The sequence below is a fragment of the Chrysochloris asiatica genome, unplaced genomic scaffold (genome assembly GCF_000296735.1).
Source record: "Chrysochloris asiatica unplaced genomic scaffold, ChrAsi1.0 scaffold00164, whole genome shotgun sequence".
Classification (NCBI taxonomy): domain Eukaryota; kingdom Metazoa; phylum Chordata; class Mammalia; order Afrosoricida; family Chrysochloridae; genus Chrysochloris; species Chrysochloris asiatica.
In genome coordinates, this window is record NW_006408682.1 from 4,645,271 (window position 1) to 4,670,932 (window position 25,662).

Genomic DNA, 25,662 nt, shown 5'->3' on the forward strand with positions numbered 1-25,662 from the left:
TGATTACAGGCTGCCTCCCTGAAGCCTTGTAAAAAGGAGCAAAATCCCCAAATCAAACGATCTGAGGGCGCCGAAGCCAACCTGACCGAACGCCTCTCTCTCGGGCCGGTGGCTATGGCCAGTTGAAATCCAGCCTCAGGCCTTCCCCGATTCAGGCCCTGCTGGCGAAGGCTTGGGGAAAGGGAACTTTTTAAATTAAATTTTTAGGTGTAAGAAGAGTCCTTATACGCTGCATAGGGGTTGTTAATCTTCTAATCTTCAAACACGGAGGAAAGGAGGGGAGAGAGAAGTGGGGGAAAGAAGCCACACGAAGAACCTTTCTCTCCCTTTCGACTGGGGCCAGGGGCGGCCGTGTGCGTTTTGGGTCATGCTGGCTGGGAGGAGAGTTAAGGGCTCCGGGTCCGGAAGGCAGCCCCGAAGAGGGACACCCGCTCCAGATCGCTGGCTAGCATTTGCTGAGCAGGGAATGTGATTAAGAAGCTCTGCTGCAGAGTTCCCTGAAAAAGAACCACCCTGAAATCATTCACTGAATTAAAAGTTTTCCTGCTAGGAACTCTCACTAGTTCCTTCTGGTGTGGGCACTGCAAAGCCAGGGCCTGATTTTGAAGTTGAGTAGATCTCCCTTTTTCTTCTGGAGTGATAACATTATTTCCTCTTAACTGCATTCCTCTACAATGTGTCAGAAGTGAAAAGGCATTTTGTTAAATTGTTTTATCGCCTGTGTTTGACAACTGCCCACGCTAAAGTTTCTCTGGAACACCTGAGGATACTTCCTCTGGGATATGTGTTAGGTGACTTTTGGTGTTAAGCATCTACCTCTTTACTCCCTCCTCCCCCATTTTATTTTTAATAGAGTGGTCTGTGTGCTTTGGGCTAGCAGATGAGGGAGAAAGTGACTTTGCATATACTGGGTGAATTCAGAGATTAATGTGGCAGCTTCCTACTCCTGAACATTAAGGAAGAAAAAGCTCCATCTACTCTGTAGGAAGGAGTCCTGGTGTGGCACTTTGGACTAATGCATCAGACTGCATAATCGTTTGAACTACAAGATCCGTGGTTCAAGTTGACCAGCTGCTCCTTGGAAACCCTATACAGGGTCGCTATGGGTCATAATCGACTCGATGGCACTTACCAACAACTTCAGCAATCCCTGATGGCACTGTGGGTTAATGTGCTGAATTGCAAGGTTGGTTTTAACCCCAACGTGGGTTCAAACTTACCAGCTTCTTGCTATGAGTTGAAACTGACTCAATGGCACTTAACAGCAACACCACACTGTAGGATAAGTACTGGATTGCTACTGCGAGGTCTGTGGTTCAAACCCACCAGCCACTCTTCGAAAACCCTTTACAGGGTCACTATGAATCAAAACAGACTGGATGACACTTAACAAACACTATTGTTTTGAATTGTGCATTTAGAAAGAATCGAATGTAGTAGCCATAGATTTTGTGTTTTAAAGTTAATCTTGGGAACATTTAGGAACTTGATCTGTGGGAACATTTAGAAACTTGACAGCTCTAAAATGTTCCTTATAGTTGAACTTTTATTGAAAATCAAATAAAATTAGTGGAGTTTGGGCACCTGCAAAGCTGACAAGAAAACAAAAAAACAACAAACCAAGGCTCTAAAACTGATCAGCATTTTGAAAGTTTGTGTATGAATGGCAGTACATGATCCCAGTTCTCGAAATCAATAATCAGGTTGTTCGTGTACTCTGGAAACCCACAAATATGTCATGAAAGGGAAGAGGAATACAATAAAGTGTAGCCTGCAGTGTGTTTAAGTTCATGAGTAGAGTAGTAGTAGTTGTTAGGTGCTGTTGAATCCGTTCTAATTCTTGGTGACTAGTGGTTACGAATCGGGCTGCTAATCTCACGATCAGCAGTTTGAAACTACTAGTGGTTCTGTGGGAGAAAGATGAGGCTTTCTGCTCCTGTAAAGATTTAACAGCCTTGGAAATGCTGTACAGGGTTGCTATGAGTCAGAAGTGACTCCACGGCACATCACAACAACAACAACAATGTACAACCCAAAGAAACACTGTCTGGGTGCTCTACCATCGTCACATTATGTTGAGTCTGTTGTTGCTGTCATTGTGCAATTACATCTCATTCAGGGCCTTCATCCTTTTCACTGACCCTCTCCTTTACCAAAGGAGTTCTGGTAACGTAGTGGTTATGAATCAGGCTGCTAATCTCACGTTCAGAAGTTCGAAACTACCAGCTGTTCCACGGGATCTGCTCCTGTAAAGATTTACAGCCTTGGAAACCCTATACAGGGTCACTATGAATCGGAACCAACTCCATGGCACTTAACCATCATCACCTACCTCACCAAGCATGGAGTCCTTCTCCAGGAACGAGTCCCTCCTGAGAATATGTACGAAGTGCATGAGGTGATGTCTCACCATCAATACTTCTGAGGGGCCGTCAAGCTGTACTTATCCCAAGACAGATTTGTACTTCTGACAGTTGATGGCATATTCAGTATTCTTCCCCAACTCCATATTCAAAGTCATCAATTCTTTAGTTTTCCTTATTAGTTGTCCTTTGACTTGGGACAAGGTGGTAAACATATCTTTAATACTTTACTAATTTTACATGTTTAAAATTAGTCTTATTTCATCCATGTATATAGTGGGCATTGGTTGATTAGGTTGTGTCTTCCAAATAAATCAGTAAACACCAAATATTTGTTGGGGTTATTCATTCACAGCACATCTGTTTTATGACATTTTATATGTCCAAGGCATTGTTCTGGGTGCTGGACATTCCAGTGATCTCACTGCCTACTTTATGGACTATGGATTGTGAGAGGCTGGGTTAATATGCCGTGAGGGCCTCCACATGCGTGAGGCTAGTGGTCTGGACCATTCTGTGTGGCACACTGGCTAGAAGGGATGCCTCTGATGTGTTGGTAGGTGGAGATGAGAGGTCTTGGTGATAGATCTGAACCTTGTTCTTTCTGTTAGTGGTGATTGCTTGACAGTGACCTGGCAGGGCTGGGACACAGGAGCTGTGCGTTGTTTCTAAGGGAGTCTGGAAAATCATAACAAAATGAAGGGGCAAGTGAGCTGAGTTTTAAAGGTAGGACAGGAGATTACCTGGTTGAGGAGGATGGGTGACTCTCAGGGGGTGGATGGTGATGACAGCATTGGTGTTTGATATAAATGAGAGATGAGTTAAAGATGATTTCAGGGGTTCCCAAAATTATTTTAATGTTCTTTAAGGGCAGTGCATAGTTCCATAGATAGATTGTAAGATGAATTTCGCAGTATACCAAATATAGTCATTGGGTTGCCAGACTGTTGTGACTTTCAAATGTTGCAAGGCCCAGTGTGAGTATCTTCTGAGCCCATTTGTACTTTTCCCTTTAAAATCTCTAGGTAACAATTGGTGGTTAATCTTTATAGTCTTTCTTCTCACCACCCTCTATTTGAAATGATTTAGAAGTAAGTATTCATTAATACAAGGAGCTCTAGTAGTGTAGTGGTTACTAATCGGGCTGCGAACCGCAAGGTCAGCAGTTTGAAACTACCAGCTGTTCTGCGGGAGAAAGATGAGGCTTTCTGCTCCCATAAAGATTTACAGCCTCGGAAACCCTGTGCAGGGTCACTATGGGTCGGCACCGACTCGATGACACTTAACAACAACAACAACAGCATACATTAATACTGTTTTAACTGTTATTCTCTTATCGCTCTTTCCCCCTAATTTTTAAATTGTTGTTAGGTGCCATCCAATTAGTTCCAACTCATATTGACTTTATGTACAACAGAATGAACCAGAGCCCAATCCTGTACCACCCTCACAATTGTCGTTACACTTGAGCCTCTTGCCACTGCCACTGTACCAGTCCATCTCATTGAGTAGCTTCTTTTTCTCTGATCCTCAGTTTTACCTATCATGATATCCTTCAGGGACTAGTTCTTCCTGATAGTGTGTATGAAAAGTCTATGAGGGATGAAGGCTTCCCATTTTCTAAAGAGCATTCTGGTTGTACTTCTTCCAACACAGATTTGTTTGTTCTTTTGGCAGTCCATGGAACTTTTAATATTCTTCTCCAATAGCATAGTATAGTTACTACTTGGACTGCTACCATCAAGGTCAGCAGTTCAAAACTTCCAGCCATTCTGTGGGGAAAAGGTGAGACTCTCTGCTCCTGTAAAGATTTACAGCCTCGGAAACCCTGTGCAGGGTTGCTATGAGTCGGAACTGACTCCACGGCACATAACCACTAATACCATAACTTAAATGCCTCAATTCTCATATGATATTCCTTATTCACTGTCTAACTTACACATGCATATTGAAGCTATTGAAAATACGAGGGTTTGGGACAGGCGCTCCTCAGTCCTCAAACTGAAATTTTTGCTCTTGAACACATTAAAAGAGGTCTTGTACAAAATACGCCTACATGTTGTTTGATTTCTTGACTGTCGCTTTCGTGAGTGTTGACTATGGATCCAAGCAAAATGAAGTCTTTGGCAACTTCATTGTTTTCTCCATTTATCTTGATGTTATTTACTGGTCCAGTGGTAAGGATTTTTGTTTTCTTCCCATTGATGTGTGATCCATACTAAAAGCTATGGTTTTTGATCTTCATCAGTAAGAAGACAATGCTGTTTCAAGAACTTGGGCCTGGATAGCTGTAGAGCAGTGTTGAGGTTGCTAGGTGACCTGTGGTGATAAACTCCCATCTGATGAGGAAAACATGAGAAGAGCATGTTTATGGCTTGGAAGAAAACCCAATACCCCTCCCCCCCTCAAAAAAGAAAAAAAAAGAGAATTACATCCCAAATTAACTAATGCTCTCTCTGTAGTAAACATTTTGTAGTATGGTAGGGTTAATTTTTTGGCATTAGATATGAATTAGAGTCCTGGTGTGGCACTGTAGGCACTTAACAATAACAACAACAATATGAGTTATATTCTCTTTGTTGTTGTATGCTGTCTAGTTAATTCCGACTCATAGTGACCCTCTGTAGAGTTTCCAGGAGTGGCTGGTGGTTTTGAACTTCCGATCTTGTGGCTACCAGTCAAGTGCTTATCTATATTCTCTTAAGGTTAAGCTTTCATTTTTCGTAAAGTGGAGTTGTTGTTGTTGTTAAGTGCCATTGAGTTGGTTCCAACTCCTAGCGACCCTGTGTAGCGTTTCTGGGGAACGACTGGTAGGTCTGTTCTTCTCATACCTGGAATCTGACTCACTGCTGATTCCAAGTGGACATGGGGTATAGACTGCCAATGTCAAAAACATTATATGTTGAGGGCTTAGATACTCTGTATAAATACTAGCTATATGAAGAAGTACAGTATCATATTCTTGTACTTAAGAAGAAGGACTTCTGGTGTGGTACTATAGGATCAGCACTGGACTGCAAACCACAAGATTAGCAGTTCAAACCCACCAGCTGGTCCTTGAAAACCTTATACAGGATCGCTATGAATCGGAATCGATTCAAGGACACTTTACAATAATAACATTCATGAAGAGTATAGCGTAGTTTAGGAGACAGGATGAATATATAAAATTATAAATAACAAAAGGTGGTAGCATGTAATGGGGAACAGGGTGGTTGTTGTTGAGTGCCGTCAAGTCAGTTCTGACCCATAGCGACCCTGTGTAGGGTTTCTGAGGAGCAGCTGGTGAGCTTGAACCACTGACTTTGCAGTATCAAATGGCTTTGTAGTCTGGTGCATTTACCCACAGTGCTGCGCTAGGATTTCAACAGGGTGGAACTTAACAGTAATTACTTCTACATCTCAGAGTTGGAGCAGCCATTGTGGTGTGGGAAGGGGAAGATTCCATTCCATCCCTGGGCCTTGTCTTGGGCTTTGGCCGTGGGAAGCTAGGCTTTGATTTAGGACAGTGTTTCTTAGCTGGGTGGTGGAGTGACTGGTCCTTGAGGCTTTTGGTTCTTTGAGTCTATAGTGAGGTCTAGCAGATGAATCTGGAGAGTGCTGCTTATTAAGTAGGAGGCAAGGCATCCTAGGAAGGGGGACAGTGGGAACAAAGCTGATTTAGACTTCACCAAGGTCAGTGGCGCGGTGGGTCAATGTGCTGTACTGCAAAGTCGGTTTGGACTGCAAGATTGGTCTGAACCGCAAGTTGGTGGCTGAAGCTCACCAGCTACTCCTTGGAAACCCTATACAGGGTTGCTATGAGTAGGAACCGACTCGAAGGCATTTAACAAAACAGCACCAAGGCCAGTTTAGCTTCTGTGGAGAATTCCTCTTAGACTGGTGGGCTGAGATCAGTGCTAACGAAGATACGCAGTACTCTGGAACTTTATATGTTTAGGTGGTACAGAAGCTCTGGGTTCCATGGTCAGGGCAATGATGTGGACAAGTGGCTCTCTTGAAAGGTGAATGGATGCTGAGGGTGGAGGTGAGAAGAAGAGAGGAAGGGTGACAGTGAGAGAGGGGGAAGCAGGTACTTTTTAGTTCACTTAGCTCCAGTCTGGGAGTCCTGTTCTCAGAGAAGTGGTAGGAGCTTTGGATGGGGTCTGGGGACCAAAGTCTATTAGCTTTTTAACTTAGTTGTTGTTGTTATGTGCTGTCGAGACAGTTCCAACCCACAGCAACCCTGTATAGAATTTCCTAGGAGCAGCTGGTAAAGCTTGAACTGCCAACCTTGAGATTTAAAACTGACTTTGCAGTCCAGCGCATTAACCCACAGCTCCATACCAACTTTCTTGTTAAATGCTGTTGAGTTAATTCCAACCCATAGCAACCCTGTATAGGGTTTTCAAGGAGCAGCTGGTGAGCTTGAACCGCCAACCTTGCAGTTCAAGCGACTTTGCAGTCTGACGCATCAGCCCACATCGCCACACCAGGACTCCTGCCGTGGAGTTGGTTCCGACTCATAGCGACCATGTGTAGGGTTTCCGAGGTTGTAAATCTTTACGGGAGCAGAAAGCCTCATCTTTCTCCCACCGACTCCACGGTACTTAACAACAACAACAACAGTTATTTTTTGGGAAACTTTTATAAGAATGTCAGTGTTACTCTTTGGATTCTTCTTTATTACTTAAATACCGTGTCCAATGAAATGAAACAATAGGTAAAAATATTATTACTTGTCTAAGTATCATCTTAATTAGAATGTGTGTGTGTGTGTGTGGAATGTATGTGGATAGGTAAAAGCCACTGGTATTTGCTTTATTATAGATTGATTATCTCAGTATCTGGTTGTTTTTTAGGGGTGGCAGTACTTCTTTCTGTTAAACATGGCAACTGAATAGCAGTTTATTGTCATTTTTTTCCCAAAATAACTTGAGTTTATGGATTCTTGTTAAGTGCTGTCGAATTGGTTCCAACTCATAGTATAGGGTTTCTGAGGCTTTTGAAAAGCTTCACTGGAACGGAAAAATCTCATCTTTGTCTCGCGGAGTGGCTGGTGGGCTCGAGCCTTGGAACCTTTGGTTTGCAGTCCAGTGTTTATTGTATGGAGCCACTGTGCATAGTAGCTATGATTACACTTTGGAAAAAACATGTTTTAGGTAGTACTGATTTCTAAATTCATACAAGTCATGGCTTTTATGGAAGTCTAATGGAGTCCTGGTGTGGCACTGTGTGTTAATGCACCAGACTGCAAAGCCATTTGAACTGCAAGGTCAGTATTTCAAGCTCACCAACTGCTCCTTGGAAACCCTATACAGGGTTGCTGTGGGTCGGAACCGACTCAACGGCACTTAACAACAACAACAACAACAACAAATGGTTGATCTGGTGTGAGCTGTGGGTTAATGCGCTGAACTGCAAAGCTGGTTTGAAACACAAAGTCGGCTGTTTAAGCTCACTAGCTGTTTCTCGGAAACCCTACACAGGGTCACTATGGGTCAGAACCAACGCAATGACACTTACCAAAAAAAACCCATAATGGTTCATCTGGAGTCCTGTTGTGGTGCTGTAGATAATGCTCTGGACTGCAAGGTTGGTTTGAGCCTTAAAGTTGGCGGTTCAAATTCACCAGCCCTCCTTGGAAACCTTATACAAGGTCACTATGGGTCAGAACCAACTCAACGGCACTTAAATAATGCTCATCTACTTAAGTACCTCTCTGTCACCCGTCCTCTCTCTCCCCTTTGCCCCTAGACCAAGTCCTGTGGCCACAACACAACTTGTCCTGCCTCCCCACCTTCCAGTCTATACCCTCCGTACCTCAGACCCCATCCACTTGAATTTCTTTCACTCTTTTGCCTCCAGCTCTAGCATTTTCTGTGTCTTCTCCTTGGAATCCACTCAGTGTCTACTCATTCATTGTACCTCTGCTTAGATCAGTCATCTCTGGGATGCTGATCCTGTATCCTAAAACCATGCATTCACATCCCAAAATGACACTTTCACTTACAAACTGATAGCAGGTACTTGCTAATTTTGAGAAATTTTAGATTGGGTGTGTTTGGCATACTGGCACAAAAGTCCAAGACTAGCTCATTCTATCCAACCCCTTTTGCCAATTCTAACACTACCTGCCCTTCCCATGGCACTCGCCACTTCGCTGCTTCTTGTTGTTAAGTGCCGTGGAGTCTGTTCCCACTCATAGTGACCCTGTACAGGGTTTCTGAGGCTGTAAATCTTTACGGGAACAGAATGCCTCACCTTTCTCCTGCAGAACAACTGATAGTTTCGAACTGGTGATCTTGCGGTTCACAGCCCGATTCGTAACCACTGCGTTACCAGAGCTCCTTCACTACTAGGTTCTTTAATTTGTTGCAATGGCCACAAAGAGCTCACAGACAATACTTATGATTATGGGACTTATTAGGGAAGGAGCAGGTTACAATTCAGGATCAGAAACCACGCAGGATGTAGTTCTTTAATCTGGATAGCCTTTTCTCAGTCATACCCACAGGCAGGTCTCTCTCTGGCCTTAGCCCTTGGCCAGAACTGGTGGGTGCCCTGCTCTAGTAGGGGTTACAATGCTCTTTAGCTCTGCCAGTAAGAGCCCAGAGGCACCCCACTTCTCAAGGACACCTCTTGTCTGAAGGTGCTCAGCTCTCTTGCTCTGTGGGTTGGCTCACTCACTGTAACCATCTTGTTCTGTGGGTCCAGATTTCCTCTGCACCGTCTCCCAGAAGTCTCCTTGTTCTGCTGTGTCTCTTCCATTGCTTTTCGCATTACACCATCTCCATTGTAACAGCTCTTGCTGTCTGTCTCCTGAGTTATAGCATTTCTCAGTGCAGGGACCCTGAGTCCAAAGGATGCAATACATTCCAGTATCTGCTTGATGGTCCTGAGGTCCGCCTTTAGGATGACTCAGTTTTAGCCTAGTGGATGGCAAAACTGACCAATTCCTTTGTTAATTTTGCAAACCCTTGACCTGATATGCATGGTTCCTTTTCCACAAGGGTGCCGTACATATGAATTGCATTATTTCTAAGCTGTCCAGTCTATTTGGTGTGAGTTCCAAGGCCATGGTGAGAAAGGCCATATAAAGTGCCCTATCACGCTACAGAAGGAGCTCTGGTAGTGTAGTGGTTACGAATCGGGCTGCGAATCGCAAGGTCAGCAGTTCGAAACTACCAGCTGTTCCGTGGGAGAAAGATGAGGCTTTCTGTCCCCGTAAAGATTTACAGCCTCAGAAATCCTGTACAGGGTCGCTATGAGTCAGAACCGACTCCACAGCATATAACATCACACTACAGGAGAGTTCAATCTGTTTTTCACATCCAGCAGAAGATAGTCTTGGGGTTTGCATTGGGTTCAAGGCAGGTAGCCAGGTCATTGTGGGAACCTGGCCCTGACACACACCTATGCTCAGGCTGTTCCATCTAATTCTGTCAGTTGGAATCATTGGGTTAATGCCAGGATTAAATAGAAACAGTTAGCCCTGAGATGCTCAGACAGGATCAGACCAAGGTGAAGTGCTCTTGGCAAGTGGTGAACATGGATGGATTAGGTGTAAATGTAACATTAAAAGTTCCACTTGTTTTGAGATCAAAAGGGCAGCTTTTACCTAAGGACAAAGTTCAGAGGGTTAAGAAAGAAGAATGACTGGAAACAAGGAAACACAGGGAGGAAGTGAGGTAGGTGGTGTTAAGTTGTGGGGATTGCCATGAAACGAATGTGTATGAATTGTTTTAATTGGAAACTGATCTGTCCTGTAAACTTTCATCCAATTTACAATAAAAAGTTAGATAAAACAAACAAAACACCAAATCCATCAAAAGCAACAGCAAAACCAGCTTTTACCATTAACCATAAAGGGTTCTTCCATGGGTCTTAGAAGGTATTTGTCTTCCTTTAGAATGAGCTGTGGTGTCCCTGGGTTGTGCAAATAGTTAATGCACTCAGCTGTGAACCAAAAATTGAAGGTTCAAGCCCATTCAGAGGTGCCCTGGAAAAAAGGCCTTTGACACTTCTAAAAAATCAGCCATTGAAAAAATGCACTGGAGCAAAGTCTACAATGACCCACACAGGACTTCCCTGGGTAGAAATCTACTTAAAGGCAACTGGTTTTTGGAGTTAGATGCAGATTGGTGGTGCCAAACGTGTAATAGAAAATCAAAGCCGCCTCTATTTCAGATTGGAAAGAAATACTTAAAATTGGGTCAGGAAGGCTCTCCCCCTAGGTTATTTTGTATCCATGCTGGGTGAGTTGGAGATGGTATTTTCACACTAGTGAGCTGCCTTCTTCACTAGGCCCACACAGTGTTGGTCCTTCTCCCTCAGGTTCTCATGCAACTTTCCAACCCAAGACCAAGTTCAATGGCAGGAGAGCAGGGGGTTAGTAAATTTAGAAAACCTAACTTAGCTTTATTTGAGAGCTTTTCTGCTTTCCACGGCAGACAGAAAAACAACTAGGTTTTATAAAATGAATATAAATGCAGAGTTCACTGATCCAAGTAGAAAAATGCTTTTTGTTTTGGTCATTAGTTTATTTGAGTTATATAATACTTTTTACATTGGGAAGGCTTATGTTATTTTATAGGTGTGTTTTCTGTATCTGGCTTGCCAACTTGAGGTGGCTTTTACCATTACCTTTCATTATGCTTACTTTTTTCCCATCAGTTTCGGTGGCTATTGGCATTAACAGATAGAACTTCAAGACCCACATCCAGATGACTCAGAAAGTCAATTATTTCATTCTCTTCTCTTTAAAAAAAAACAAACAAAAACAGACATAGCCTATATTCAAGCAAAACGAAGACGTTCAACACAAATACATCTATGAATGTTTATAGTAGTGTTGTTCACTTAGCCAACAAATAACATTAACTCACATGCCCAGCAGCTGATAAATGGGTAAACCAACTGTGGTATAGCCGTATGTTGGGATGTTATATAGCAGTACAAAGGAGTCCTGATGTGGTGCTGTGGGATAATGCGCTGTTTGAACCACAACGTCGGCAGTTCAAGTGCACGAGCCACTCCTTGGAGGCCCTGTACAGGCTCACTATAAGTCAGAATTGACTCAGAGGCACTTAACAGCAACAACTGCCTCTGCTGGATGAAAGTAGATTCAGGTGCCCCAGAGATGTCCAAAATGGAGGAGCTTGCTCAGTTTTTTGTTTTATTTCCCCAGTTGTCTTGTGCTTTATTAAATCCCATACACTCGCTGAGTTTGTTTTTGTGTCTCTTGTGGCTGAGCCACTTTTGTATTCAGAAATGCTGGACAGTGCTCCTGCCTTTAGTTCCTTAAGCTATACTTACACATTTCTGGTTGCCTTGGTTGGCTATGGGCCCATGGGGGACCCTGGGATGCGAGTGACTTGCGGTGGCATTTCAGAGGAGCCAACAGTACAAAGGTTTTCATTCCTCTCCACCTTCTGTGAGAATATTTTTCCTCCTTTCCTTTGAAATGATGGAGCTAGTCTCCTAGGCCCAGTACATCCTATTTGAGACTTGGGTAAATGTTGTCACATGTATTCTTCGGGATTCCTTGTCATCTCCAGGTGAATATCTTTTTAAGATAAATCACATGTTCAGAAGTGACTTAGTAAGACCGTTCATTCCCTTTGTCAGTCATCACTAAATATTTGGTCAGTCCTGTGTTGGAGCCCTGGTGTGGCACTGTGGGTTAACACGCTGGACTGCAAGGTCTGTTTGAATTGCAAGATCGGCGGTTCAGGGTTACCAGCCACTCCTCGTAAACCATATATAGTGTTGTTATGAGTTGGAACCATCTCGACCGGCACTTAACAACAACAACAACGTGTGTGTGTACATACACCCATATATTTGGGAAGTTCTTGACTTTATGATATACATTTAATTGATTCAGAAATAACAATTCCGTGTTATTTCTCCTACTTTTGATTTTTCTTTATTATGGAGATCCCATAAGGCAATATTTTGGAACTCAGATATATTTCATCTGCTGTACTTTTTTTCTTTTTTTCCTTCTTGTCATTTGTACCACATCTCTTTGGATTAGAACCCTGTGGCAAAACAATGACAGTGACTAAGTTTTCTTATGGTGTACTTTATTAACAGAAGGGATGGCTGGGTAGATGACAGGCAATTCCCTGGCTGTGTTCTTCCTGTCACCAGGCAGAGCTATCCTCCTGGCTTAGTGTATGGGAATGCTGTCCGCCTCATCACAATCCAGCTGACAAGTACAGTGGTCGGAGAGATTTGGGAGATTAGGGGAGAATGAATGAAGGTGGAGTCATCTCAGTAGGGAACTCTGGAATACTTGAGGGTGTATTCTGAAAAAGCCTGTTTGAGGTATCCAAAAAGAAAACTCTGGTAGCGTACTGGTTACGAGTCCGGCTGCTAACCTAAAGGTCAGCAGTTCAAAACTACCAGCTGTTCCCTGGGAGAAAGATGAGGCTTTCTGTTCTCATAAAGATTTATAGCCTGAGAAACCCTATATAGGGTCACTATAAGTTGGAATTGACTCCATGGCACATAACTACCAAAATAAAACTCAACATTTTTTCTCAACTACTTCAGAAAACAACTCGCTGTATATATTAAAACATTTTATATTGCTCCACAATAAAAATGTGTTGCATTAACAGATTTAGAAGTTTCAACAGATTAAAGAGTGTGCTGTTTTTTTTTGTACGTGGCTGGTAATGAGCATTTTTTGTTGTTCTGTTTTAAGCATACTATAAAAATTGGGCAATCTCTTCATGTCTGTGTTTTAACTTTCTTTTCTGAAACCTAGTACTACATCCCAAAATTAGAAACAAAACTTTTTCCTTTGTCAGAGAGGCATTTAAGATGTTTGGTTTATGATTTTGAAACCCATTGAACACAGTTCTATGTGAATAATGGAAGGTAAAACGTATAGGATGTTGGTTCCTGACGTACAACCACACAGGATGTGATGAATCACTAAATCCATTAACATTAAATATGAGATTGGGTTCCTCTATCCACTGGTGTGACGCTGTCATTTAATGAGCTGGACTGCAAAGTCGGTTTAAACTGCAAGGTTGGCAGTCTAGGCTCTCCTGCTGCTCCTGGGAAACCCTATACAGGGTGGCTGTGGGTCGGAACTGACTTGACGTCACTTAACAACAACAACCCACTTTGTTATAGAGCCTTTCAAACAAATCAAGAGGGTATGTAAGGGAAGTGCATCTAGTGGAATTGTTAACTATTTAAAAAACTGTATCTGGAAAATGGAGTTCTGGTGTGACCCTGTTTCGGGTTTTTGAGGAGCAGCTGGTGAGTTTAAACTGCTGACTTTGCGGTTCAAACTGACCTTATGGTCCAGCGATTATCTTACAGCGCCAGTATTTACTAATTCAGTTGGAAGTAGAGGAAATAATTCTAGGTCCAACAGATTGCCTAATAGTTAAAACTGGCTCTTTCACGGATAGAAGAATTGTGCTCGCCCACTGCCCTAATGTGGTGCTATGGGTTACTGCACTGAACTGCAAAGTCGGTGTGAACCATTTTGTCCATGTGGTTTCTATTTCCATTCCATCCTCCTTCCCAAACTTTCTGAACTTTGTCCTTAGGTAAATGTTTCCCTCTGTTCATGAATGGTTGACCATACCATTGTAAGCATAGCTTACTAGTGTTGTTGTCCTCCCTATGTACCTATCTACTGCTTAGCAGAAAATTGGGCCACAAGGATGAGTTCCATTCCAGATCTGAAGGGTAGCCAAGGGCCATAGTCTCTAGTCTCTTTCTGACTAGGAACCCTTCCTTGTCTTTTTTTTTTAAACACTTTTAGGTTTTGTTCCACATTTTCTCCTACTCTATCCAGCATCTTCTAATACGTTCCCTTCCCTTTCACAGCAGTTGTTAGTGGTATCTGGGCACCATCTAGTTCTTCTGGTCTCAGAGTCATGGTGACTGACGTTCACATGGTCCTTTGGTCCATTGCATAGTTGTAGCCAAGCATCTTCAGTTTCCACCACTCTTCTTTCTTCCATACATAGAGAGACCAATAGTTGCACCTTATATGGTTGCTCATGAGCTTTTGACATCCCAGTTTTAAGAACTCAACAAAGCAGTATGTATATAGAATATTGTTTTTGTGGACTATGTTATGCCAGTTGACCCTGGTGTGCTCTGAGACTATCGTCCTGAACTCTCAGACCCAGCAAGCAACTCATTGCCCTAAGATGTTTGTTAATATCTAACAAGTTTTCCTCATTTCATGCCCTTGTGTGTGCCACTGCATTTATAGGTTTGTTTACAGCAAAGATAAATGCCCATATACATATCTCCTGTGTCAAACTCTCCTATATTTGTGGGTCTTCTCCCATTCTCCCTCACGTACCTGTTCAGCCTGTGTATACGTCCATGTATCTACCTGTAGAACATTGTTGTTCTAAGGTCATGCATATAACAGTATTTACCTCTATTACCTTTAAGCCTTGAATTCCTCCCTGTGTCTTCTTCACCTGACTTCCTCCTTCTGCCAACCTCACCCTCCCTGACACTGAATTAACATGTGTTGGGTTGGAATTGACTCGATGGTACTTAAAAACAACAACATCCTCTAGCCAGTGAGTTACTCTCCCTTCCCTCCCATTTGTATCTACAACGTTTAAAAAGGCATTTACACATATTCCCATATTTTTTTAGAAAACCGTTTAAAACTTGGAAAGAATAAAATTAGCAACTGTAAGTATGACTGATATTTCTCAAATGTACCATTGTTACAAAGATCTTTAGCAGTTATTAAATGGTACTAGTTCTGAGAATACTTTGGAGCTCAAAGAGATAATCTCAGTTATAAAATAAAACGGGATAGTTGACATTTTTGTAACACCTCTAATCCTTTATTACATAGGCCTCTATAATTCATGTGACCAGTACACTTCTTCACTCTTCTCTAGGTTGGATGGTGATGATTAGGGACAGCTAAATCAGCAGTAAAGCATCTTTACTTAGGTAGTTAGGTATAAGGGTTGACAGATTGATGCAAGTTTAATACCTTTGCTTAGCTAAAGGCACCCATTGCCAATCACTGAAGACTTCACCCAGGTGTTGACCTATTTCTAATAATGAATAGGGAGTGGTGTCTTTAAGGCTTCTCTGTGTTCTGGGCCTGGCAGTACTGTTACATCAGACTTGCAGTATTATCAACATGTTTGTTTTATATTCAAGGGGACTACCTCCTCTCATCCACCCCCCTCTCACCTCAACATTGAACATTGTTTTCCTCACTGAGAACCTTAACCATCTAATTAATTGAAATAATGGTCCCACCCTCTCCCCATATGTGGTTAGAGAAGTTGCTAGGTAGTGATTAAAATAATAAAGCTTATCTAGTTGTGCAACTTTCATATTTTGACTTTGTTCCTGTCCAGCATTAGTTTATAAACATCATTTCATGTGAGTACACTGGAATCCCAAAGCTTCAGCTTTCATTGTTGTTGTTAAGTGCCATCGAGTTGGTTCCAACTCCTAGTGACCCTATATAGTGTATCCGAGGAGTGACTGGTGGGTTTGAATTGCCAGCCTTACGGTTAGCAATCCAGTGCTTATCCTACAGTGCAACACCAGGATTCCTTAGTTTGATCTGTTGTTGTTGTTAAGTACTGTCGAGTCGGTTCTGACTCATAGCAATCCTGTATAGGGTTTCCAAGGAGCAGCTGGTGGGTTTGAACTGCCAAGCTTGTGGTTCGCATTCCAGTGCTGATCCTATAGTGCCACACCAGGAGTCTGATATAGGACATGACAAAGAGATACAACAGTACGTAAGTTTGAAAACCAAAACCAGACTTGTTGCCTTAGACTTACTGACCTATATGGCAGAGTATAACTGCCCCATAGGGTTTTCTTTTTTTTTTAGTGTTTTATTATGAATTATGTGATAGTTTACATGGGAGAACATTAGTTTTACATTCATTCTATCGTATATCATCTCATTGCCATGGTTACAATCCCCTCCATGCAATCCTTCTCCCGAGCCCCCCAGGTCTTCAGCACATAGTTGCTCTACCTCTTTGAATCTAAAGTCTCCAGCTGCTCCATCGCTCCACGTCATCATCTCTGGCTCCATTTCAGGCATCACTGCTTCTCTGGGTAGGGTCTGTTCTCTGCTCTTCTCCTTTGATGGTCCTAGGGACCTCCGCTCCTAGACTGAAAAGTTAATCACTCCCCTCCTTGCTATAAAACATCCACCTTTACATTTCCAACCCTCACAGTCAGTCCTGATAACAATTATTCACTATTGTGTGTCACAAGAGGCCTGTCTGCATTTCATTGCATCAGCCCCGGTTAGTCAGATTGAATACTACACACTGGAGATTCGACCTTCCTCCAGGCCCTCTGGATCTAGGTTCCCTCTTGAAAGCTTGTAAACCAGTCACTTCTTGCCTTTGTAGCCCCCCCAATTTTGGGTAGCCAATGTCCCAAGTTGCCCATCCCTGTCTACTCTGTGTGTGGAGGGGGTGGGGATGATTCTTGCTGTAAGGACTTGTTCCCTCTTTTGAGTTACTGCTTCCATAGGTGTAGGTCAAGTTCATCAAATTGTATGAGAATACTTTTTTTTCCTCCTCTTCTTTTTACTTCTGGTTGAGTTCTGATCATCCAGTCATTGAAGCCAGGACAAGTGGGTATTGTCTGCAAGTGTGGGTGTTCCCATAGGGTTTTCAAGGCTGAAATGTTTATGGAAGCAGACTGTTACATCTTTCTCTTGTGGGGTGATGGGTGGGTTCGAGCTACCAGTCTTTGGTTAAGCAGGTAAGCACTTTACTACTGTGCCACCAGGGCTCCTTATTTGAGATTAGAATTTTTATCTGTCTCCTTCATTCTTCATCATGCTTTATTAATAAAGGTCATAAATGGCTCTTCCAAAATTTTACCAAACTACCTCAGCATTTTCTAACTAAACTTCAGAGAAACTCCTGGGGAGTTTTAGACAGAGCTTATTCTGTTTTGATAGGTGGCTGAAGTGGGATTTTAGAAGCAGAAGGGTTTTTGCATCACTTATTAGAAAGGAAGTAGCTTGCTTTATTGATTCGGCGGAGTGTGTCATAAAGCCTTTTCAGGTCAGGATTTTGATGCTCAGAAGCTATTGCACAAGAGGTGCTTTGTCAGGGATATTATTTATCTGCCTACCAGGTTGGGGAGTTAGTGCAGAAAGTACTTTTTGTGGTGATACCTATTAGTTTTCTCTGGCGTAAGTCATTGAGGTGGAGTTTCAGAGAGGTCAGACCACAACCAGGAGACAATCTAATAGTAGTACACTTATTGGTGTGGTGCTGTGGGTTAGTTAATGCGCTGGACTGCAAAGTGGGTTTCAACTGCAAAGTTGGCGGTTCAAGCTTACCAGCTGCTCCTCAGAAACTATACACAGTTGCTATGGGTCAGAATCAACTCAATGATGGCTCTTCACTTATAGATTATTTTGTTAATTGATACTTTGCGTATATGGCAATAGTAAAAAAATCTTTTCTATTGGGGCAATTAATAATATACATCTGGCAGTAATGAACGCTGAGGTGCAAGGTCACAGTACTGTTGAGAGGACTGAGGTGGTATGTGAACTTGGCTGTGCCATGATTTTCGGTGATTTGACAGTTATTTAGTGATATGGTCATGATCTGTTTTATGATCTGATGTCATCCTTCTTCCTTGTTGTATTGCGCTGATTTCCACACAACAGCCCTGTTCTCTGGAACTGAACCTCATTGGTACATGAGGAGCGGGTGGAATACCATTATTATCAACATGCTGTGTTGCTGTAGGATCAGCATTGAACTGTGAATACCAAGGTTGCCAATTCAAACCCACCAGCTGCTCCTCGGAAACCCTATATAGGGTCACTATGAGTTGGAGTTGACTTGGTGGTGTTTACAGCAACAACAACAAAGCTAGCACTTAAGGAATGTATTGTGTGTCATGCCCCAAGTGCTGAGCTGAGTACCTTACATGTTTACATTGATCCTTTGGGGTGGAGGAATTGATGTAGCCTCTAGTGTATGGTTGAAGAGAGAAGAGAGTAAAGAAGTGGCCTGAGGTTGCCCATTTGGTATGTGGCCCCTCTGACTTCAGAGTGGGCACTTTGTCTCAATAGATCATGGCACATTTGATATGATGTGTAGGTTTTTGGGTGCTTCAGTCCACAAGAAAGAGCGAGGAGTGTCCATAAGACATGAATGAGTTCTGTTTTGAGTTAGTTTGCTGGTCTGGCCCACATCGTTTTGGGGATCAGCTCACAAAGTCTACTTTAGGGTGACCTACACATGGGTGAGAGTCAAGGAGATTGGCTACCTTTGAAAGACCCTCTGCTCAAGTGTGGTCCATGGACCAACAGCATTTTGCTTGGAAGCTTGTGATAAGTGTAGAATCTATGCCAGACCCATCGTGTCAGAATCTGCATTTTTATTTTCAGCATCCCTTGATGGTACTAGAGCAGTTCTTCTTAACCTAGTCTGCCAGGTAGAAATACCAGTAAAATACTGCTGTCCAGGCACCAATACAGACTAAGGAAATCAGAATCTCTGGGGTTGGAGTTGGATATTGATATTTCAACAAAGCTGGGAAGGGAAACTCTTCATCCAAAGTACCCACTAGACACTTAGGGATTATTGGCATTGTGTGATGTGACCATGTACTGAAGATTCCAGAGGGTCAGTCAAACACTTGTGTGATAGTGTGGCCGCATATTCGTTTTCATTTCTGATGCTTGATGTCACCTAGTTCTGCCTGTTAATTTTGTTGAGTTTTATTTGTAGACATGATGAGCAACATGTATTTTAGCTATTCTTTGAGTTTTCGTTGTTAATTCTAAATGAAGGCTAGCCTGAGTTGAAAACAACAATAACAAGGAAAAAACAGTAAAATAAACAAAAGTGGGTGAAAGGGACCAGGAGGAGCAATAGCACTAGGGGAAGGTAATGAGACGGGGAAAGGAAAGTGAAGAGTCCAGGCTGAGAAAGATACTTGAATTATGTTGTGAGTCAGATTATGCCCTCTGTATACATCGTGATGTATAGAAACCTGGCAATTCAGGGTTTTGGTTGTGGGTAGAGACTTGTGAGCAGTGAACTAAGTAACTCATGCTAGAATTCATTTCAGGCTTATTTGTAGATCTCTGTGGCACTAACCAAAAGGCCAGTGGTTCAAACCCACCAGCCACTCCTCAGAAATCCCGTGGAAGATCGCTATGCGTTAGAATCGACTTGATGACACTCAGCAACAACATGTATCTGTTAGGGGAAAATAATATGAATGAAGACTGTAGGCAGACTTTCACAAGGCCAAAAGGGATTCCATTCACACATATGTTCCCTCTCCTTTACTTTTTACGCTTTTTTACATTGAACTGTTCCTACCCCTGCACCAGAGCACTAAGGACCTGGGAATTGATGACAAATACATGCTCTGGCCACGGGATGTCATGAACCTGAACCTGATTTAAACAGCTTGCCTACCCATGCGTCAATTTTAGTGTTTCAACACTGTTGTTGTTGTTAAGTGCTGCTATAGAGTGGGTTCTGGCTCCTAGTGACCCTGTATATGTACAGCTCATTCTGAGGCCGTACATGTTTGCAGGAACAGAAAGCCTCATCTTTCTCCCATGGAGTGGCTAGATTTGTACCACTGACCTTGGGGTGAACAGTCTAGTGCTTATCCTACAGAGTCACCACACTCCCATTTCAACATAGAATTTTGATTTTTTCCCCCCTGTTTACAAGAGCCCCTTGTGCCCTAGCTTTTATTTTTCTTCTAAAAAGCTTTTATTGTAAATTGATTAATAGTTTACAGAGCAGGTCATCAGTTTTACACTCAACAAATCATATTTTGTTTCATTGCAATGATTACAGTTCCCTCTATGCACCTTTGGTTAACAGTGTTTACCACTATTCCCCTGTCCCCCCATCCCCCCTTTTTTCTGATGGACACAAAACACAGAAAATATATGTTTAGATGTCTAAAGAGCACATTTTGTAAACCAGCTCTCTGCCTATAGGCACACAGCCTTTCTCATTCCATGGACGTAGAGTCCTCCTCGGCTGCTCTATCTCTCTATGCCATCGCCTCTGCCACCATCTCTGCTATCACTGCTTCTCTGGTTAGGGTCCCAAGCTCCACTCATGCTATTCCCTTTAGATGATCCTAGACTTCTCTGTTCCTGGAATGAAAGATTGACTACTCCCCCCTTGTGTCCTGTGTTTTGATATATGTGGCATTTTTGTTGTTAGTTGCTGTTAGGTTGACCCCGACTCATGATAACCCCGTCACAATGGAATGAAATGCCACCCAATCTTACACCATCCCTGTGATAACTTGTGGACCAAACCATTGTGACCCATAGATTTCTTATAGACTGGTTTTCAGAAGTCAGTAGCAAGGCTTGCTTCTAGTCTGTCTTGGTCTGGAAGCTTTGCTGTAGCCTTCAGCCTCACAGTCATATAAGTCTCCACTGACAGACGGTGGTAGCTCTGCATGAAGTGCACTGGCCAGGAATCCACCTGGGCTCTCCCACATGGAAGACACGAATTCTACTACTCAACCACTGGTATCTCTGAGTTACCCGATGCTGCAGGTCAGGAATTTGGGTAGGGTACAGCTGGGTGATTCTTCTGCTCCACTTGGCATTGAATGGGGTTACTTGGTTGTATTCAGCTAGCATATGGCTTGGTGTGGTGATACTGAGATGACATCACATGTCTGGTACCTGGCAGGGATGGCTGGGACGTTGGGCTCAGCGGGGATGGTTGACTGGAGATCTACATAATGTTCTTTGTAGGATGGAGGTCTCAGAGTAGATGGACTTCTTACCTGGTGGCTCAGGAATTCCAGAGGGAATTTTCCAAAAGTCAGGAAGAGGAAGATGGCAGTGTCTTGAAACCTAGAAACCAGTACAGTGTCATTTCTGCTGTGCTCTGTTTGTCACCAATAATCCCAGAGCCTGCTCAGGCGTGGAGATATGGACTCTGTTTCTCAGTATGAGGAGTGACATTTTGTGTCATCTTTTATCTACCCTGTACCATAATTGCAGGTGTGTTTGTGTGTATGCATGTGCCTATGTGCTGCACATAACATCAGACATTCTTTTGATAGCTTTGTGTCATAGTTTAAAATTGTCCTTTTTGTCATCTGTGCAATGATACTTAAAATGGATCATGAACATTTGACGCTGACAAACCTAAGAAGTAGTTTGTTTTCAGATTTCATGAGTCCACAGATCTGACAGCTTTCCCAGGATATAGGATAGAAAGAGCTACTGATAATAACACCTTTGGTTTATGTAGTAGCTGCTTCTAAGAGGTTCAAAGTGATTGTGGTAGTTTCTGTACCTTTATTGGGATGTTCTGTGAGGTAAGCAAGGCCACAGTATACCCCAAGTTTGTATACAGATGGGTGAATGAAGTTAGGTGCTTTTGTTGGCTTACTAATGGATCATTTTCATAAGTCTGCTCTTTTAATGAGCTGTTTGCTTGAGTAGAACTTGAGCTACCTAGTAGAGCTTCAATAGGAATCTGCCATTCTTAGATACGATTCTACAAAATGGTGAGAATTGAATCTGGTGTGTATGGCACCCTCTTAAATTATCTACCCATTACTTAACAAATGTCACGTGTAAAACCACATCTGTTGTTTTTCTAATGTGAATTTTAATTTTTGTTTTCCGTGGAAGCTTACTGGTATTGCAACACAGGAATGGTTAACTTGAGTGGGTCAAACCCTACATTTCAGGACCGAGATACCCACTAGCAAGAGTACAGGCCATTAGGTGGCTGTTCCACTTAGGGGGTGTTTGTGACCTGTGTGACCTGCACTGAGACACTGGGGCTGGAAAACCTCTGCCCCTGAGTGGTGTCAGTTCTAATGCCCCGTCCTCAGAGCATCCCCTTGTGCTTGTGGGTGATGAAATGGAGTTTTCAAGGATAATTTCATCATAGGTGAATTTGCTTTACCCCTGGACATTAGATCCTAACCTTTGAGTAACATGCATCCTCCACTGTAATACGCTAACTTTGGTATTGCTCCCTTAGTCTTTCTTAAAGCATTTTTCATATAATTGACAAGTATCGGGGCTTTGGGAATAAACAATTGAGTCCCATTTATAAAATTGGTATTTCCTGGCTTGTAAATACCTACCCTGGGATGAAATGATCTGTCGTACATATTCCCACCATCACAAACTTCCTTAGGGTGTCTTTCATCAAATCCCTCTTTGAATCGAAACCTTGCTTTTCTCCTTTACCTCACCCATTCTTCCTCACTTTACCCCAATCATGGTGAAACTTACTCTCTCCCTGTTTCTCCAAATGTATGCCATGTTTCCCAGTTCCCTTGCCTTGGTGTGCAGGTCCTTTTGGTCTGGAATCTTTTCCTCCTAATTTTCCCTCTTATCCTGCGTCTTCATTCTTTCCTCTGCATTGCTTCTAGAATGATCTTTTCCTCCTCAGAAAGCTTCAGAGGTTCCTTGTTGCTTCCAGGAACGCATCCCTCCTCTGGAATGTTTTCCAGGCTCCCTGCCCTCAGCCCAGTCTTCTTTTTAGTCTGCCTCGGAGCCGGCAGCGGAATGTTCTGTGCTGCAGCCCAGCAGGACTGTATACCTCGGGCTCCTTTCCAGCCACAGGCCCACAGCACCTGCCTTAGCTCCACACCCACAATCCAGAGCAAGCTATGCCTATCAGAGAGATTCAGAAATAGATACATCTAATTAAAGGGATACAAAGAATCACTATTGCAAGCATGTCCTCTTTGCAAGAAAGTTACCCCAACAATCCAGACCAAGCTGTTACATGTTTTATAACTTGTAAATAATTAAAAGGGAATGAACGTTTGCAAGAGAATCAGCTGATACCATCAGGAAGGATTTCTGTAGTGTGGGTACTCCTGCTAAGCAGCCTGTCTCCATGACAAATCCACTGCTCACCCTGACTCACCCTGCTGACCATTGTGGCTTCTCTCACTAGATTTCTTACGCACTGATGGCACGGTGCAGATTATGGGTGGATCATGTGTCATAAAAGAGATAAAAGAGGGTGAAATGTATGCTTGGTGGAAAAACAGTATACTTTAAGACTGCAGAACAACTATGACTAATGCTTCAGTTAATTAAGAACGACTCCTCTTGCTCTGCATTAACCCAAAGGTTTTTTTTTTCCTTCACCTTTTATAATTAAACCTGAATGAATATTAAGGTGTCTTTTTAGCATGAGCCTGTACTCAGCTGTTCTGTATTCAGTGTTGATCGTAGTAGAACATCTGCTGCTATAATAATGAAAACCCTTTTCTGAGTTGAGTGAGGAAAGTGGACTGGTGGTTTGAACTGGTTTTGGCAGTACTGATCTTTAACTTGCTTTTCCTCCAAAGAATTGGAGATTCTCATTCCTGGTGTTTGGCAAAGTGCGGTATCTATGGAATGAGTCTTTGCAAGTACACATGCACCTTCATCCAGAGGTGGACGCATCTGAGGAGAGGATTAAGAACATTTAGAGGGCCACTCTGGTAGTGTAGTGGTTACGAATCGGGCTGCTAACCTCAGGGTCAGCAGTTCGAAACTACCAGCTGTTCCATGGGAGAACGATGAGGCTTTCTGCTCCCTTAAAGATTTACAGCCTCAGAAACCCTGTATAGGGTAATATTCTAGAGTTTCCAGGCACTTGAGTTAGACTTGATCAAGTTCACGATTTTTGTCCCTCAATACCATGCAGTGGCGGCCTATTGAATGGTGTGAAGTACTCTGGCCAGCTCTCTGCTTCCCTAGGACAGCATGCCACTCATTCTTGTCTCTTCCCAAGAATGCTGAAAACAGTGTTTAGAAGAACTTGTCCTTTAAGTCAAAGTGCAGCACTGATTTAAACCACAGTTTCCTGAGGAAGAGCGCCTGGTCAGGATGTGAGCTGTGGGAAAGCTCCGCTGAGAGCCAGCCGGGCGAGGGGACGACGGTGGCACGGTGACTGCTATAAGGCTGCATGCTCTCAGTGGCAGCGGCATGCCGCTTCGGGGAGCTTTGTAAACCATGGCTGGTGGTCAGCAGCTCAGTGGAGCATCAAGGGATACTCAGGTTGTGGAGATTCTGGTCAGCCGTTTTGCCTCTGCTGCTCACGGTCAGTCAGATGTAGCATGTGAATTGTATCCTGTGTAACTGTTCTGTGGTGACGGGTACAGGTCTCTGTGTCTCTCACTTGGAGGGGCATTGAATGTTATAAGCTGATAATGTCTATCTGACCAGATTCGAGACAGAAAATCACATTTTGTGTTTTCTAAACTATAGAGTCCTAATGTGGTGCTGTAGGATAAGCACTGGACCGAAAGGTCGGTTTGAGCCACAAGGTTGGCAGTTCAAACTTACCAACTGCTCCTTAGAAACCCTATACAGGGTCACTATGGGTTGGAACCTACTCAGCAGCACTTAACAACAACAACAACAACAACAAACTGACTGGCGTCCTGGTGTGGTGCTGTGGGTTAATGCCCTGAACTGCAAATTTGGTTTGAACTATAAGTTCAATGGTTCAGGCTCATCTTGGAAACCCTATACAGGGTCGCTATGGGTCAGAACTGACTCAATGGCTCTTAGCAACAACAACAAACAGAATGGAGGAGTAAACCATTAGAATAGAGTTAGGGTGTGTCTTGTTTCCCCCTCCAATAGAATTATAATGGAGTTGTTTCATATTTTGTGATGCTCTCAAATGACCACCCAAAGTGTGTATCTTTGTGTGTGCATTTTTGTGGTGTGCATCTGTGTTTATATATCTGTGTATATATATCTTGTATAGATCTTTGCCTATATCTCTGTGTGTACACTTGTGTGATGTGTGTCCAGGTGGGGGTGTGCTTACATGTGTGTGTGTCTATATGTCACACATCCACTTGTAAATACATCTGTGTGTATGAGGGAGTTTCAAAAAGTTTGTGGAAAATGTGTTAAAAGATAGTGGAATTTTTCCATGAACTTTTTGAAGCACCTCCTATATCCTATGTGCTCATCTTTGTGTGAACATATCTTTGTATTTCCTTGTGTCCGTTCTTGTTCGTGTGTGTGTGTCCATATGAGCAAGGCTGTATGTGCCCAGTTCATGTGTATGTGTGTGCATGTGGGAGGCTGGAATGGGAAGGATCATTATTATTCAAATGTTTGAGCTTTCCAGGGACAGATTTGAGATTTATTTTATGGCAGCCTGGTTTTTACTGTCTCATGTAATAATTTATTCACTTAGATAACTCCAGGGGTTTAAAAAAAGTGCACTGAATTTTTGTGTGGCTTATTAAATCTTAAAATAAAAACTCCCGTTAGAATACATTGTTGGAATATTTAGAGAAAATA

At 42.8% G+C, this 25,662-nt stretch overlaps 1 protein-coding gene across 11 annotated transcripts in view; it reads left to right on the plus strand.

Moving 5' to 3' along the window:
* Positions 1–25,662, plus strand: part of PARD3 (par-3 family cell polarity regulator) — an 888,439-nt gene that overhangs the window by 655 nt on the left and 862,122 nt on the right. The window lies entirely within an intron of this gene.